This window comes from Lithobates pipiens, unplaced genomic scaffold (genome assembly GCF_037356315.1).
Source record: "Lithobates pipiens isolate NorthernLeopardFrog02 unplaced genomic scaffold, aLitPip1_a1.2 Scaffold_1, whole genome shotgun sequence".
NCBI lineage: Eukaryota > Metazoa > Chordata > Amphibia > Anura > Ranidae > Lithobates > Lithobates pipiens.
In genome coordinates, this window is record NW_027507685.1 from 121,294,825 (window position 1) to 121,313,056 (window position 18,232).

The window sequence follows — 18,232 nt, forward strand, 5'->3', positions numbered from 1 at the left end:
AAATCAATAGAATAGAAAATAAAGGAATAGAATAGAAAAAAAAATATTTCTATTCCTTTATTTTATATTCTATTTTATTCTTTTTGGAAATTGGAAAACTATTCGAATTTGAAACTGATTTGAAAACGGAAAAAAAACAAAGCGAATCCCAAAAACAAATGACACCAATTAAACTATTTTAACTAAACAAATTTATGTGACTAACTAATCGAAACTAAACAAAACTAATTTTTCATTCTGCACATGTCTAAGTACTCCGCAGTGAGTTCAGTCCACCCTAGTGTAGCCAAGTCCCAGGGCCCCGGAAGCCCAATTGTGACCTCCAGAGTTAAGGACAGCTGACATCCTTCAGTGTGTGAGTTACATGGCATGGTGGGTGCAAAGCAAGATGAATAGAAAAAAATGTTTTTTTATATTTGTAGTGGATGACATTTGGGATCAAATGTCACACGCATTGTAAATTTAGTTTTTGACCTCAGGACAGTAAAGGTTCTGAGGGTTAATTATTGCAAGTAGGCCTAACACCAGTCTGGCCAGGCAGTGTTTAGAAGTTCTGCCTGGTCATGTGAACGGTGAGGTGCACATGACAGGCTAGAACCAAGTCTGGTTGGATGTTTTGGCATCGGCCCTCTCTGAGCCAATCAGCGGGAGTGTTGGGACCCGCTGAGGAGTCTGGGAGGGGGTACTTAAACAGGTGTGGGTCATGTGTTTAGGGTTCCGGAGTTGTTCGTGAGACCTGTGTGGTCTGTTCTGGCTCCCGGTCATGGGGTGTTCGACATCCCGCAACATGTTCCTGTCAGTGGCCCCTGATAGACGAGTCTCAGAACCGGTTGGCACTGTAACTGAGGGAGGATTCAAGGTGTCCAGGTGTGCTCTCAGCTTGGAGGGACATCACAGCTCGTGGAAGTGACCAGGGAGGACTCTTCGGAGGAGGTCCGGCAAGTGGCATCCTGAGAAGTGCCAGCTTACTGAGTTGAGAAGGACATTGACGAATTCACAATTTTCCAGTACCACAAAGGAAGCGGGAAACGTTCCAAGTATGGTTGGAAAAAGGTTCCTGTATACTCTCAGTTGATTGTTCAAGTTTTGAGTCAACGTGCTGACTGCCATGATCTCAGGCTAGAGATCTGTTAAGCCTTGAAGTACCCAGCTGCGAGTGGCTACTCTCTGGGTGGAAATAGAGACTTTGCTAAATCTGCAGTTCAAGGTGCCTGAGTTCTTCACCCGTGCCCTCTGTTCCCTAAGAGACTGTGTTTGTGAAAGTTCTACTGCAAAATAAACCTTTTTGGAAAGGACTTTATCTGTGTCAGTGTACAAGTCATTGGGTATCAACCCTGGGAACCCCTAGATGTGGAGGAGCAGGCCAGGAGAAGGTAACTGGTAAGCCCAACAATTCAAGGCCGCACAGCAAAGGTTGTGGCCGCTACATATTTTTTGAGGGTATATTTATTATAGCAAAAAGTAAAAAATAATGTGTTTTTTTCAAAATTGCCACTATTTTTTGTTTATAGCGCAAAAAAATAAAAAACGCAGAGGTGATCAAATGCCACCAAAAGGAAGCTCTATTTGTGGCAAAAAAAGGACGTCAATTTTATTTGGAATACCTTAGTCCTTGTTCACACTGACAGCGGCTTCTGAAAATCAAAGCCGCATGTCAGTATGACTTCAGGTGTGACTTGGAAGACATCTGTGCGGCTTCATGCACAGATGTTTATTCAAGTGGCACCTGAAATCACCAAAAGTAGTTCAGGAACTGCTTGTTCATAACGATACCACAAAGTCGGTGTCGCATCAATTTGAACAGTCACATTGCCGACAATGGGCGTGACTTGTCATGCGATTTGACCTGTCAAAGTTGCTCCAATGTGAACGAGGTGTGTCGGTAAGTGCTGGATGAGTGAGGTTTGTCATCTTCAGGTGTACAGAAATCATGAAACAATTCAGCGGCTCCTCTAGGGGTATCGCTAAAAGTGTTTTATAAAGTAACAATGTATAATTTACACTGAAACATCCCTTTACCTTTAAGCCCACATTCACACCTGAGCAGAGTGTATTCCTGGTGAGTTTTCAAAGCATTTTTTGTCAGACATTTTTCAGGTGTATTACAGGAATTTTTGCACATGTATCCAGCTTCAGGAGTTTGTTTCCTGGATTGGGCAAAGTGAGGTGGGCAGAGTCTTTGAAATTTTCAGATGTAAAAGGCATTCCCATTGAACTCTATGGAGCAAAAAACACCTGACTATGCTAGTAAAAAAGCTTATGTACTTTTTTGAGTGTAGTATGTAGCATATACGGTAAGTGTGAACAGGATAAATTAAGAAGAATGGTATTCTGTATAGAGAGACATAGGCATTGCCGGACTGGGAATAAAAACCAGCCCTGGAAAAAATTTCATACCAGCCCTATAGCATTATTATACCAGCCCAACACGATTATGTAATTTTCGTATTCATAAAAGGGAAAACCATGCATTTTAAAGCATATTTGAAGAGTGTGATATATATAGATAAGACAGATATGAAAGCACATTAGACATTTGCATTGAAATGTCTGTTCTAATGCAAAAAAAAAATTAAAAATGAAATAGATGCTAATAGCCTGCAGGAGATCTGCAAAAATATGAAATAGATGTTAATATACTGCAGGAGATCTGATGGAAATAAATAGTAATCTGAAAAAAAAGAAAAATGAAATTGATTCTAACAGTCTGCAGGAGATTTGCAAAAAAAAGAAGTGAAATGGCTGTTAATAGTCTACATGAGATCTGCTAAAAAAGAAATAAATGCTAATAGTCTGCAGGAGATCTGCCAAAAAATTAAATAGATGCTAATAGTCTGCAGGAGATCTGGTGAAAAAACTAAATAGATTCTAATAGTCTGCAGGAGATCTGCAATAAAATGAAATAGATGCTAATAGTCTGCAGGAGATCTTATTAAAACAAATGGTAATCTGCAAAAAAATTAAAAATGAAATAGATAGTATCTATATTCTATTCTGTTCTATTGTTCTAGTCTATTCTCTATTTCTATTCTAATCTTTTCTATTCAAATTCGAATTCATTCTATACGAAATTCAAATGTCAGAAATATATATATATATAACCTTCTGAAATTCGTAGCCCTATAGCATTATTATACCAGTCCAACACGATTATGTAATTTTCGTATTCATAAAAGGGAAAACCATGCATTTTAAAGCATATTTGAAGAGTGTGATATATATAGATAAGACAGATATGAAAGCACATTAGACATTTGCATTTAGTTTCATTCCGAATCGAAATTCGGACGAATTTTCATTATTCAGACATTCAGATGCATCCGAATTACAATGCTAACGAATTCAAACGAAATTCAAATCAAATTAGAAAAATGACATTTTGCGACCCGACTTTGGGGCCATGTATCTCGGGGCCACTTATAGCTAGGAACCCCAAATTTGGTATGCAAACACAGTAGAACTAGCACTACAACATATCCATATTGGATATTGGAGTTTATAGCAACAAGTGACCCCGAGTTACGGGGCCCCAAAGTTGGGTCGCAAAATGTCATTCTATGCTGCAGAAAAGTGCTTGACATTTTGCGACCCGACTTTGGGGCCCCCATTGGTAGATTATGTCATTTCGCTGTAATATTTGCAGTAGTGGTTTCAGGGTTCTTCTTTTGTTGACTGTAATCTGTGAGAGGTCTGTGAATAATTGATATTTATGACCCTGGAAAATTAGGGGATCTTTATTTCTAGCTGTATTTAGCAGTAGTTCCTTAGTGCGGTAGAAATGCAATTTTGCGATAATGTCACGGGGAGGACCATCTATTTTCTTTGGTGCTAGGGCTCTATGAACCCGGTCCATTTCAAGACGCTCTAGTGGGATAGCTGGTTGTAATTCTTGAAAAAGTGCAGTAATAGCACCGTTTAAATCAGTCACAGATTCGGGTATTCCTCTAATACGTATATTGGAGCGTCTTGCACGATTTTCAAAATCCTCCAATTTGGATTGTAATATGTCATTTTCCTCTTTAAGAAAATCAATTTCTGAGGCAATGTTAGATGTATAATTTTCCAGATCATCTGCTCTAATTTCCAGTGCTGATGTACGCTGACCAAGTATTCTAATTTCTTTGGTAAGGTTTGTGGTGATGATATCTGCAGTGGTTTTTAGTGATTTTTGAAGCAGATTTTCTATTTGTTTCAGCGTTACAGGAGGGGATAAGTCTTTTTGAGTGGAAAGTTCTAAATTCTCCAGAACTGACATATTTTTCACTTTTAATTCCCTTTTGGAAGGTCATTCTTTTAGAAGAGAAACCCTAACTGCAATTATCTGTATGCTCCCTAAACCTCACACTGACGATTCAATATGGTCTAATTATCGCCCTATTTCATTATTAAATTTGGACATAAAAATTTTAGCAAAAATTCTAGCTAACAGATTAAATACTATTATAGGCAATCTAATACATCGTGATCAAGTGGGCTTCATTCCATTACGTCAAGCAGGAGATAATATTAGACGTGCAACACTCCTGTCACATGCCGCTAAAAAAAGACGTATTCCCACTTGTTTTCTTTCTTTAGATATTATGAAAGCTTTTGACACAGTATCTTGGTCATATATGAACTATACCCTTTCCAAATGGGGATTCGGCCCTCATTTTTTACGATGGCTCTCTAATTTGTATCAAGATCCCAAAGCTTATATCAGATATGCAGGGTACAAATCGGACGAGTTTAATATATTGAGGGGGACTCGTCAAGGATGTCCACTTTCGCCATTATTATTTGCTTTACTCATTGAACCTTTAGCACAAAGAATTAGGATGGAACCCACTATAACAGGTATTGAAATGGGTGGCTTTCATCATAAGCTCTGTTCATTCGCAGACGATATTCTCCTTTTTCTATCTTCTCCACATGTTTCGGCCCCAAATCTTATGGTTGTACTACAAGAATTCTCGTTTATTTCGGGCCTTAAGGTCAATATTCAAAAATCTTCAGCATTAACCACTTGCTTACAGGGCACTTAAACACCTTCCTGCCCAGACCAATTTTCAGCTTTCGGTGCTCTCACACTTTGAATGACAATTACTCAGTCATGCAACACTGTACCCAAATGAATTTTTTGTCCTTTTTTTCCCACAAATAGAGCTTTCTTTTGGTGGTATTTGATCACCTCTGGGGTTTTTATTTTTTGCGCTATAAATGAAAAAAGACCGAAAATTTTGAAAAAAAACGCATATTTCTTTGTTTCTGTGACAGAATTATGCAAATTATTAATTTTTCTTCATAAATTTTGGTCACAATTTATACTGCTACATGTCTTTGGTAAAAATAACCCAAATTAGTGGATATTATTTGGTCTTTGTGAAAGTTAGAGAGTCTACAAGCTGTGGTGCGAATCGCACAAAATTGATCACATCTGATGTACTGGTGGCCTATCTCGCTTCTTGTGACCCGAACAAGTCAGGAAAGTACAAATACCCCCCAAATGACCCCTTTTTGGAAAGTAGACATTCCAAGGTATTTAGTAAGAGGTATAGTGAGCTTTTTGATGTTGTCATTTTTTTCCCACAATTCTTTGCAAAATTAAGATTTTTCATTTTTTTTTTTTTTCTCCACAAAATTGTCATTGTAATAGGTTATTTCTCTCACGTGGCATGTGTATACCACAAATGACACCCCCCAAAAAATTCTGCTACTCCTCCTGAGTATTACAATACCACATGTGTGGGACTTTTTCACAGCCTGGCCACATAGAGAGGCCCAACATGCAGGTAGCGCCATCATGTGTTCTAGGAACATAAGTTACACATCTAACTTGTTGACTATTTATTACACTTTTGAAGCACCAGGACAATGACACGTGACACTGATGACAGATGGCACTGATACGTGGCAATGATGACAGGTGGCACTGATGACAGATGGCACTAATATGTGGCACTGATGACAGATGGCACTAATATGTGGCACTGATGACGCGTGGCACTTATACGTGGCACTGATGACACGTGGCACTAATACGTGGCACTGATGACACGTGGCACTGAAACGTGGCACCGATGACAGATGGCACTAATACGTGGCACTAATATGTGCCACCGATGACAGATGGCACTAATACATGCCACCGATGACGCGTGACACTGATGACAGATGGCACTGATAAGTGGCATTGATGACACGTGACACTGACAACAGATGGCACGTGACACTGACAGGTGGCACTGATGACAAATGGCACTGATACGTGGCACTGATGACAGATGGCACTATGTGGCACTGATGACACGTGGCACTGACGGCAGGTGGCACTGACGGCAGGTGGCACTGGGGGCAGGTGGCACTGGGGGCAGGTGGCACTGACGGCAGGTGGCACTGGGGTGGATGGCACTGGGGGCAGGTAGCACTGGGGTGGATGGCACTGGGGGCAGGTAGCACTGGGGTGGATGGCACTGGGGGCAGGTAGCACTGGGGTGGATGGCACTGGGGGCAGGTAGCACTGGGGTGGATGGCACTGGGGGCAGGTAGCACTGGGGTGGATGGCACTGGGGGCAGGTAGCACCGGGGTGGATGGCACTGGGGCAGATAGCACTGCTGGGGGCGGATGGCACTGCTGGGGCGGATGGCACTGCTGGGGGCGGATGGCACTTTTTATTTCATTTTTTTTTTTTTTTTTTTTCCGGAATCAGAACGGCTGCCGCTGCAGCCGTTCATCTCTCCCCTCTCGCACTGTCTGTGCGAGGAAGGAGAGCGGCGCTGCGAGATGATCTCATATGTTTACATATGAGATCATCTCCCATTGGACACGCCGATCACGCTGTAAACGGCCGCTGTGATTGGCCGTTTACAGCGATCTGTGTTTGCCTGTCCCCGGGGGACACGGCGAACACAGAACTTCCGCGATGCGCGCCCGCGGCGGCGCGCATTGCGGAAGTAAACATCAGGCCGTCCAGGGACGACCGCCCAAACGAACGCGCCTGCTCTACGGCCGTAATTCGGCTATAGGGCGGGCGCGAGGAGGTTAAACCATTTCACTTGTCGAAAAAGATAAACAATCTTTACAAAATTCACTACCCTTTAAGTGGGTAGATCATAGCCTCCCATATCTGGGTGTGCAGTTTACTCCTAACTCCTCCGATTTATTTGCAGCTAATTACCCAGCTCTATTAAAAAATATTACAAGGTCGTTATCTAATTGGTCATCAATGCCGATATCATGGTTTGGGAAAATCAATATCATAAAAATGTCTGTTCTTCCGAAATTTTTATATTTATTCAGAACTCTCCCGATTCATATTCCTGCATATTTTCTTAGGCTGATTCAACAAAAAGTAACGAAATTTACTTGGGGGAAAATAAAACCCAGACTTAAAAAAAAAACACTTGTTCTCCCCAAAGCTTTGGGTGGTTTGGGATTCCCAGACTTTAACATATATTATAAGGCAGCTCAATTATCTCAATTAACAAAATATCACTCTTCTACAGAGATTCCTTTATGGGTCCTCATTGAAGCTGTAGACTGTGATCCTCTTCCTATAAACAATATATTATGGTTACAACCTGCGGATCGTAAGTCTATAAATAACCCCATTTCTAAGCACTCTCTATCTATATGGGATAGGTATAGAAATTCACATGGTCTGCAATCTCCACAAAATCCGCTATTATCTTTCCACAAGAATCCGACTTTTTACCCAGCCTGGAAATATCCCAAAACCTTTAAAGCTTGGTCTAAGGCTGGTATCACTTGTCTATATAATTTAACTTCAACTACATCAATAAAATCTTTTACAGATCTATGTGAATTATATAAGCTTCCACAATCAGAAATATTCAGATATCTCCAAATCAAAGATTTTTATACTCCTCTTCTCAATTTAAATGTAAACTTACATAATATTTCTCAATTTGAAAGATTTTGTCTCAAGGAACCACATGCTAAAGGTCGTATTACATCATTGTATACACAATTGATATCTAATTCTAATACTGTTATACCTAAATATGTGGCCAAGTGGGAAAAAGATTTGGATTGTACGATCGATTCTAGGTCTTGGTCCAACATATGGCCTTTCACAAAATCTTCCTCTATAAATATATTGGCGTCTGAATCATCATATAAAGTTCTCACACGTTGGTATTTGGTTCCTGCGAGAATCGCCAAATTCTCAACAGACAACACTGGCCTTTGCTTTCATGGCTGTCCAGAAAAAGGTACTTATATACATACCTGGTGGCATTGCTCAATTGTACAATCATTTTGGAAAAAGATCTTTCTGATAATTACAAAATGTTTTGATCGTCCAATTTTTCCAGACCCAATTATAGCTCTCCTTAATTTAAAATCAGCCTTTCTGAATCAGAAACAATTCAAATTAGTTCTTACACTCCTGATAGCCGCAAAGCAGACTATAGCCAATGCGTGGAAAACAGATGTGGTGAATATTGCAGAAACCAAACATAGAATGAATCAATCTTTCATCCATGCTAAAATGGACGCTATAGATAAAAACCAGATGACAAAGTTTGATATCATATGGAAACCCTGGATTAAATATTATACGTCAGATAATATTGACAACCAAGTTTTATTGTTATGGTGATTAAGATTTTTTATAGAATTACAACATTAGATGATATATAAAACCTCCTCCGGAGAATTATTCCCTCCCCTTCCCCTCCTATATACCTTTTATGTTCTTCCCTTACTATATAATACTTACTATAAACATACTTTAGAAGTTATGGTCAAAACTTTAAAATCATATATTTTATTTTAGACATATTTATATTTTCTTGGGATTAAAATGTTTAAAACTCAGCTATAAGAATGTTTTCAAATTCTAAAATATATAAGGCCATTTATTGTCATTCCCACGAGAATATCTTGAAATTCTTCTTTGCTTTGTATCATCCGTACTTCAATATGTCTACTTTTTATTTCTGGTATCACATAATTTGCCTTATATTCTGTACATGTAATTTATTTTAACATAAAATAAAAAAATTTTGAACGAGAAAACAGAACAGAATAGAATATATTATATTTTATTCTGTTCTGTTCTATTGTTTTTCTAGTCTATTCTTTTATATTCTATTAAAATCAAAATCATTATATACTAAATTCGAATTTCGGAAGATGGTGGTTTTATAATATATATATATATATATATATATATATATTTCTTTCCAACATTCGAATTTCGTATAGAATGCATTTGAATAGAAAAGATTAGAATAGAAATAGAGAATAGACTAGAAAAACAATAGAACAGAATAGAATATAGATACTTTCATATTTAATTTCTTTTGCAGATTACTATTTGTTTCCATAAGATCTACTGCAGACTATTAGCATCTATTTAAATTTTTTGCAGATCTCCTGCAGACTATTAGTATCTATTTTGTTTTCTCACCAGATCTCCTGCAGACTATTAGCATCTATTTTTTTAGCAGATCTCCTGTAGACTATTAGATTCAATTTCATTTTTTTTTTGGTGATTACTATTTATTTCCATCAGATTTCCTGCAGTATAATAACATATATTTCATTTTTTGCAGATCTCCCGCAGACTATTAGCATCTATATCTAAAGGAAATGGCTGTTCTAATGCAAAAAAATAAAAATAAAAATGAAATAGATGCTAATAGTCTGCAGGAGATCTGCAAAAATATGAAATAGATGTTAATATACTGCAGGAGATCTGATGGAAATAAATAGTAATCTGCAAAAAAAGAAAAATGAAATTGATTCTAACAGTCTGCAGGAGATGTGCAAAAAAAAGAAGTGAAATGGATGTTAATAGTCTACATGAGATCTGCTAAAAAATAAATAAATGTTAATAGTCTGCAGGAGATCTGCCAAAAAATGAAATAGATGCTAATAGTCGGCAGGAGATCTGGTGAAAAAACTAAATAGATTCTAATAGTCTGCAGGAGATCTGCAAAAAATGAAATAGTGGCTAATAGTCTGCAGGAGATCTTATTAAAACAAATGGTAATCTGCAAAAAAATGAAATAGATAGTATCTATATTCTATTCTGTTCTATTGTTCTAGTCTATTCTCTATTTATATTCTAATCTTTTCTATTCAAATTCGAATTCATTCTATACGAAATTCAAATGTCGGAAATATATATATATAAAACCATCTTCCGAAATTCGTATTTAGTATATAATGATTTCGATTTTAATAGAAAAGGTTTTAATAGAATATAAAAGAATAGACTAGAAAAACAATAGAACAGAACAGAATAAAATATAATATATTCTATTCTGTTCTGTTCTATCGTTTTTCTAGTCTATTTTCTATTTTATTATAATCTTTTCTATCCAAATTTAAAATTAATTCATTTAAAAATTTGAATTCATACTATTCGAAATTCAAATTTATTCTATTCAAATTTGAATTTCAGAAGATGGTTGTATATTCTTTCTATTTTATTCTATTAAATTATATATTTTTTCTATTCTGTTCTAATCTTTTCTATTTGAATTCGAAATTTTGGAAGACGGTTAATTACTTATACTTACTTATATATATATATATATATCTGTCACATCAACTTTTCATACTTGCAGTGTACCAGTGCGAAAAAACACACACACATCTTATTTCATTTATATTTATGGTATCAATGACGTTGTCAGCATGCCTGATTGAAGAAGTCACAGATATCGATCGCAAGGCAAGTGCATATGCTGTATGTCATTATCCACTTGCCAAAAGTTGTGTATTGTATTTGTCCACTTGCCACGTCACCTGCCACATGTTGTGTATTATCCGAGTGCCACGTGACCTGCCACGAGTGCCACATGGCCGGCCACAAGTGCCACGTGGCCTGACACGAGTGCCACGTGACCGGCCACGAGTGCCGCGTGACCAAGTTGTGGATTGTCCACTTGCCACATCACCTGCCACCAAGCGACCCCAGATATGGGCAATATGAAAGTACTTTTCTGCAGCAGAGAATGACATTTTGCGACCCGAATTTGAGGCCACATATCTCGGGGTCACTTATAGCTAGAAACACCAAATTTGGTATGCAAACACAATGGAACTAGCACTACAACATATCAAGTGACCCCGAGATACGTGGCCCCAAAGTCAGGTCACAAAATGTCAAGCACTTTTCTGCAGCAGAGAATTACATTTTGCGACCCGAATTTGGGGCCACATATCTCGGGGTCACTTATGGCTAGAAACACCAAATTTGGTATGCAAACACAATATCCAAATTTGGGGTTTCTAGCACTAAGTGACCCCGAGATACATAGCCCTAAAGTCGGGCCACAAAATATTTTCAAATCCGGTTGAAATAGTTTCGAATGCGGTTGAAATCATTTCGAATCATGTTGAAATCATTTCGAATTCGGTAGAAATATTTTTTAATTTGGTTGAAATATTTTCCAATGCGACCGATTTTTCGAATTCTGTAGAAAACTAAACGAAATACGAAAACGAATTTAACGAATTTAACGAATATAACTAAATGAAATTAATTAATTAACAAATTAAAACGAAACGAAACTAAATGAATTTTTCCCTTTTGCACATGTCTAAAGCACATAGGGCTTTTTTATATATAGATATATATATATGTAGCACTGAGCTCCGAAGGAGCGGATGGTTTTATTGGGCTTACCGTTACCTTCTTGACTCGTGTATGTCTAGGGGTTTCCCGAGGTAGATGGCCCAAAGAACTGCAGAAACTGACACTGGATCCACTTTTGGGATATTTATTTGACAACAAGTAGACAAAACAATCTCTCAAAGAAGAGTAGAAGGTTGGGTAGAAAGTTGAGGTACTCTTGGAACTGCAAAAGATAGGAAGTCTCTCACTATAGAAATCCAGAGAATTACCGCTTACAACTGGATTCTCACAGCTACCGGATAGACCTCCTCTCACTAGGCCTAGCAGCCGATAGAGCAGTGGCGGCTGGTGAAGTTTTTGGATGGGGGGCACCAGACCCCGCCCATCATGACCCCGCACATCATTTTGGCCCCTCTCACTTCTCATAAAACACGCCCCTTATGTAATCTGAAAAAAAATTTGGCGTGGGTTCCCCCCTCCGAGGGCATACCAGGCCCTTAGGTCTGGTATGGATTCCAAGGGGAACCCCCTACGCCGAAAAAACGGCGTGGGGGTCCCCCCAGATCCACACCAGACCCTTATCCGAGCACGCTACCCGGCCGGCCAGGAAAGGGGGTGGGGACGAGCGGGCCGCGTGCCCTCAACATGGGGGGGTGCCTTGGGGGAGGGGGGGCGTTCAGCCCCCCCACCCCAAAGCACCTTGTCCCCATGTTGATGAGGACAAGGGCCTCTTCCCGACAACCCTGGCCGTTGGTTGTCAGGGTCTGCGGGCGGGGGGCTTATCGGAATCCGGGAGCCCCCTTTAATAAGGGGGCCACGGATACCGGCCCCCACCCTATGTGAATGAGTATGGGGTACAATGTACCCCTACCCATTCACCTGTGAAAAAAAGTACAAAAAAAAACACAACACAGGGTTAAAATATTTTATTGCACAGCTCCGGGGGTCTTGCGTCTTCGGGGGTCTTCTCGCCGGACTCCTCCGCTATCTTCTTGTAGCTCTTTTGCTAGCGGAGGAGCCCGGCTTTCTTCCTCGCCGCCGGCCTCTTCTTCCGACTTCGGGGGTCTTGTCCCCCTCTTCGGTTCTTCTGCCGGGCCACCGCGCCTTCTTATAGCTCTTTTACAGGCGGTGGCCCGGTCTTCTATCGCCGCCGCCGCCGCCCGTTCTTCTTCTTCTTCTTCTTCTCCTTCTTCTCCAGGAGATGTTGCCTCGACGATCTCCCTGGCCGGAATGCCAGGGGCTGCGCTGCCACTTATATAGGGACAATGGGGCGGTGTCACATGGGTTGATGTCACATGGGTTGGTCACATGGGTTGATGTCACAGTCGCCATGTGACATCAACCCATGTGACACCGCCCCATTGTCCCTATATAAGTGGCAGCGCGTCCCTGGCATTCCGGCCAGGGAGATCGTCGAGGCAACATCTCCTGGAGAAGAAGAAGAAGAAGAACGGGCGGCGGCGGCGGCGACAGAAGACCGGGCCACCGCCTGTAAAAGAGCTATAAGAAGGCGCGGTGGCCCGGCAGAAGAACCGAAGAGGGGGACAAGACCCCCGAAGTCGGGAGAAGAGGCCGGCGGCGAGGAAGAAAGCCGGACTCCTCCGCTAGCAAAAGAGCTACAAGAAGATAGCGGAGGAGTCCGGCGAGAAGACCCCCGAAGACGGAAGACCCCCGGAGCTGTGCAATAAAATATTTTAACCCTGTGTTGTGTTTTTTTTGTACTTTTTTTTCACAGGTGAATGGGTAGGGGTACATTGTACCCCATACTCATTCACATAGGGTGGGGGGCCGGTATCCGGGGCCCCCTTATTAAAGGGGGCTCCCGGATTCCGATAAGCCCCCCGTCCGCAGGCCCCGACAACCAACGGCCAGGGTTGTCGGGAAGAGGCCCTTGTCCTCATCAACATGGGGACAAGGTGCTTTGGGGTGGGGGGGCCGAACGCCCCCCCTCCCCCAAGGCACCCCCCATGTTGAGGGCACGCGGCCTGGTATGGCTCAGGAGGGGGGGCCGCCCGCTCGTCCCCACCCCCTTTCCTGGCCGGCCGGGTAGCATGCTCGGATAAGGGTCTGGTGTGGATCTGGGGGGACCCCCACGCTGTTTTTTCGGCGTAGGGGGTTCCCCTTGGAATCCATACCAGACCTAAGGGCCTGGTATGCTCTCGGAGGGGGAACCCACATCAAATTTTTTTTCAGAAATTTGGCGTGGAGTTCCCCCTTGAGAGCTCATTCTCTGATTGGCCACGGCAAAAGTCGCCTGGCCTGGGGAAACTTTTCTGGCTGTGAAAGCTTTTTGCATTCATTCAGCTAAATGCATGAACATTCTCCACAAAGTAGAAGCTAGAAAGCCTTTATGCGGTGACTCACCTCTCACTGTCTGGCAGCTCCGCTCGGGCTAAGGAACGGAGCTGCCGACGTCACTTCCGGGTTTTGTGAAGCAGCCGAAAGCCGGAAGTGACTGCCTGTCTAAGAATGACAGTGCTCCCGCCCGTAGAATCACAGTGATTTTACGGGCGGAAACTAGTCGGCGTTCTGCAGTGCGCCGCAAGGCGGGTTTTTAACCCGCAAATGAAGCGCCATGGATGCAATCTTGTGATTGCATCGACGTGGCGCTTCTCATAGTGCACTGTGACCGGCGCCACAGTACACTATGTCAAATTGTTAAATGACATTTTTTTTTTTTTTTTAAATGTCTTAAGGGCCCGTTTTTTTTTTTTTTACTTTTTTTTTTACTTTTTTTTTATTTTTATTTTTTTTACTTTTATTTTTTTTACACCTAGGGAGAGGGGGGGCGGCGCCCGGGCGCCCCCTATGAGCGGGCCGCCACTGCGATAGAGTGTTTAAATAAAACAAAGTCTCTGCCACAGACTTGAATGTAAAACACTTGTGAATAAAGTCTCTGCCACAGACTTGAATGTAAAACACTTGTGAATAAAGTCTCTGCCACTGACTTGAATGTAAAACACTTGTGAATAAAGTCTCTGCCACAGACTTGAATGTAAAACACTTGTGAATAAAGTCTCTGCCACAGACTTGAATGTAAAACACTTGTGAATAAAGTCTCTGCCACAGACTTGAATGTAAAACACTTGTGAATAAAGTCTCTGCCACAGACTTGAATGTAAAACACTTGTGAATAAAGTCTCTGCCACAGACTTGAATGTAAAACACTTGTGAATAAAGTCTCTGCCACAGACTTGAATGTAAAACACTTGTGAATAAAGTCTCTGCCACAGACTTGAATGTAACTGAGGGACGTAGATTCATTTAGAGAGCTATCGTATGAGTGTAGATTCACTTGGTGTCTTTCAACTGAGCCTCCAGGCTCCTGAGAAGCCAGCCTTATGTGTGGCCTTCTCTCTCGCTACTTTGCCTCAGGCTAGCCAGCCCTGAGACTTGAAATTGGATGGATCCGCACCCCAGGCCATGAGGGCCATGGGAGCTGGTCAGGAGGACCAGGACCAAGCAGACAGAAAGATCTTCTGGACCGGAAACCAGAGACACGTGATGTCAGCACCTTAAGTACCCTCTCCCAGAATGCACAGCAAGATGATACTCCCAATGGGCTGGTTCCGAGAAAGAATGGCGCTCAATATGCCTAGCTAAACTGCATTCTCACACTTGCCAGTGGTGACAGCGATACCTGTGGCCAAGCAGAACCCAGTGCAATCCAGCTAGACTTGTACTGAAACCATAATTTGGTATAATTAACCCTAAAACCCAACTATGGCTTTAGGAACTCTAAATAGAAAAAAAACACATAGCGTGTCCTCTTCAGGAGTCGGCGGTACATATATATATATATATATATATATATATATATATATGAGCAAGTTCCAGTTTAAAGTGGTAAAAGTGTAGTAATTATCAAGGGGGACTCAAGGGACTCTGGGAATGTGGGGGGGGGGGGGGGTTGGTGACCAGATACCACTTTCCACAGGAAGAGTACACTAAGGTAAGGGGTGACTGATTTAAGGGGGAAACCTTTATATCAGTGCCCCCTTACATCATTGTATTCACTCCCCCCTTACATCACTGACCCCCCTCAGACTGGCTTGACGGCGCTGATGCTGACCTCCTCTCAGGAGCAAGAGAGCAATGCATCAATGCAGCCTCACCAGTGCCCATCAAATTCAGCCCCACCAGTGCCCATCTGTGCAATGCCCACCAGATGCAGCCCACATGTGCAATGCCCACCGGATGTAGCCCAACAAATAAATCCCACCAGTGCAATGCCCACCAGCTGCAGCCCACCTGTGCAATGCCCACCAGCTTCAGCCCACCAGTGCAATGCCCACCAGCTGCAGCCCACCTGTGCAAAGCCCACCAGATGCAGCCTACCTGTGCAATGCCCACCAGATGCAGCCCACCTGTGCAATGCCCACCAGAGGCAGCCCACCAGTGCAATGCCCACCAGATGCAGCCCACCTGTGCAATACCCACCAGATGCAACCCTCCAAATGCAGCCCACCAGATGCAGCACACCAGTGCAATGCCCACCAGATGCAGCCCTCCAAATGCAGCCCACCAGATGCAGCACACCAGTGTAATACCCACTGGTGCAATACCCACCAGATGCAGCCCGCCAGTGCAATGCCTGCCAGATGCAGCCCTCCAAATGCAACCCACAAGATGCAGCCCACCAGTGCAATGCCCACCAGATGCAGCCCTCAAAATGCAACCCACCAGATGCAGCCCACCAGTGCAATACCCAGCAGATGCAGCCCACCAGTGCAATGCCCACCAGATGCAGAAAACCTGTGCAATGCCCACCAGATGCAGCCCTCCAAATGTAGCCCTCCAAATGCAACCCACCAGTGGAATACCCACCAGATGCAGCCCACCAGATGCAGAAAAGCTGTGCAATTCCCACCAGATGCAGCCAACCAGTGCAATACCCACCAAATGCAGCCCACCAGTGCAATGCCCACCAGATAAGGCCCACCAGATGAAGCCCACCTGTGCAATGCCCTCCAGATGCAGCCCACCAGATGCAGCCCACCAGTACAATAACCACCAGATGCAGCCCACCAGCGCAATGCCCACCAGATGCAGCCCACCAGATGCAGCCCACCAATGCCCACCAGATGCAGAAAACCTGTGCAATGCCCACCAGATGCAGCCCTCCAAATGCAGCCCACCTGCGCAATGCCCACCAGATGCAGAAAACCTGTGCAATGCCCACCAGATGCAGCCCTGCAAATGCAGCCCACCAATGCAATACCCACCAGTGCAATACCTGCCAAATGCAGCCCACCAGTCCAATGCCCACCAAATGCAGCCCACAAGATGCAGCCCAACTGTGCAATGCCCTCCAGATGCAGCCCTCCAGTGCAATACCCACCAGTGCATTGCCCACCAGATGCCCAGCAGCCCAAATTTGCAATACCCATCAAATGCTGCCTATCAGTACCTGGATCATGATCTCAGGTGTCACGGAGCTTGGATTTCAATTGCCCGCCTGGACGGCTGCTGTAAGAAAGTCCCGCCTCCTGTGAGACACGTCACACTGATTCAATGCCCCATTGGATCAGTTTTCCGTCAATCACAGAAGCCGGTGTAGAAGGCGGAACTTTCTTACAGTGCCGCCGAACAGCTAAGAATCCCAGCTCCATGACACTGCGGGAGTGGGGAGATCACCTCTGCCCGCTGTCCGCTGTGTGCCAGGAATGGGGAGGAGGGAAGGGAGGACAGCATGGAAGCTTCAGTTCCCAGGCGCAGTGCAGCCGCGCAGGAGTGGCCCTGCTTGAGCCATAGCTCAAAGCAGCCCCAGGGCAGGTGGCCTACCGGGAAATTTACCAATATCCCGGTAGGCCAGTCCAGTCCTGGACATAGGGGGAGATTTACTAAAGCTGGTGCACACAGAATCTGGTGCAGCTGTGCATTGTAACCAATCAGCTTCTAGGTTTCATTGTCAAAGCTCAGCTGAGCAAGCTGAAGTTAAAAGCTGATTGGTTACTATGCACAACTGCACAAGATTTCGTGTGCTCTGGTTTTAGTAAATCTCCCCCATAGTCTGGCTTAGGGAAACAAGCAAAAAAAAGCTCAGGTGTTTATAGCGGGTTTGCTGTATCCTTCCTGAATACTTAACACTGAATCTCCTGTTTAATGAGCCATAGCACTTTACCACCCCAGAACGTAAGCCATAGCTCCCAACTGTCCCTGATTTTGAGGGGCCGTCCCTGATTTGGAGCAATGTCCCTGTGTCCCTCATTCAGCCTCATTCGTCCCTCATTTTGGTCTGATCTATATAGATGTATATAAAATGCACTATTTATCTATCAAAAAGTGTTTCCCAGTGCTAAACCTCACATCTGATTTTTAAATTGCTGCATTTGTAAATTCCAAAAGCCAAAATAAAGGAATATTAGTGTTAAAAAAGTACTTTTGGGTTTTTTTTGGGAAAAAAAAATCACTTTTTTTAATAAAAAATAAGATAACAGTAAAGTTAGCCCAATTTTTTTTATATTGTGAAAGATAATGTTACGCCAAGTAAATTTATACCCAACATGTCACGCTTCAAAATTGCGCCCGCTCGTGGAATGGCGTCAAACTTTTACCCTTAAAAATCTCCATAGGCGACGTTTAAAAAATTCTACAGGTTGCATGTTTTAAGTTACAGAGGAGGTCTAGGGATAGAA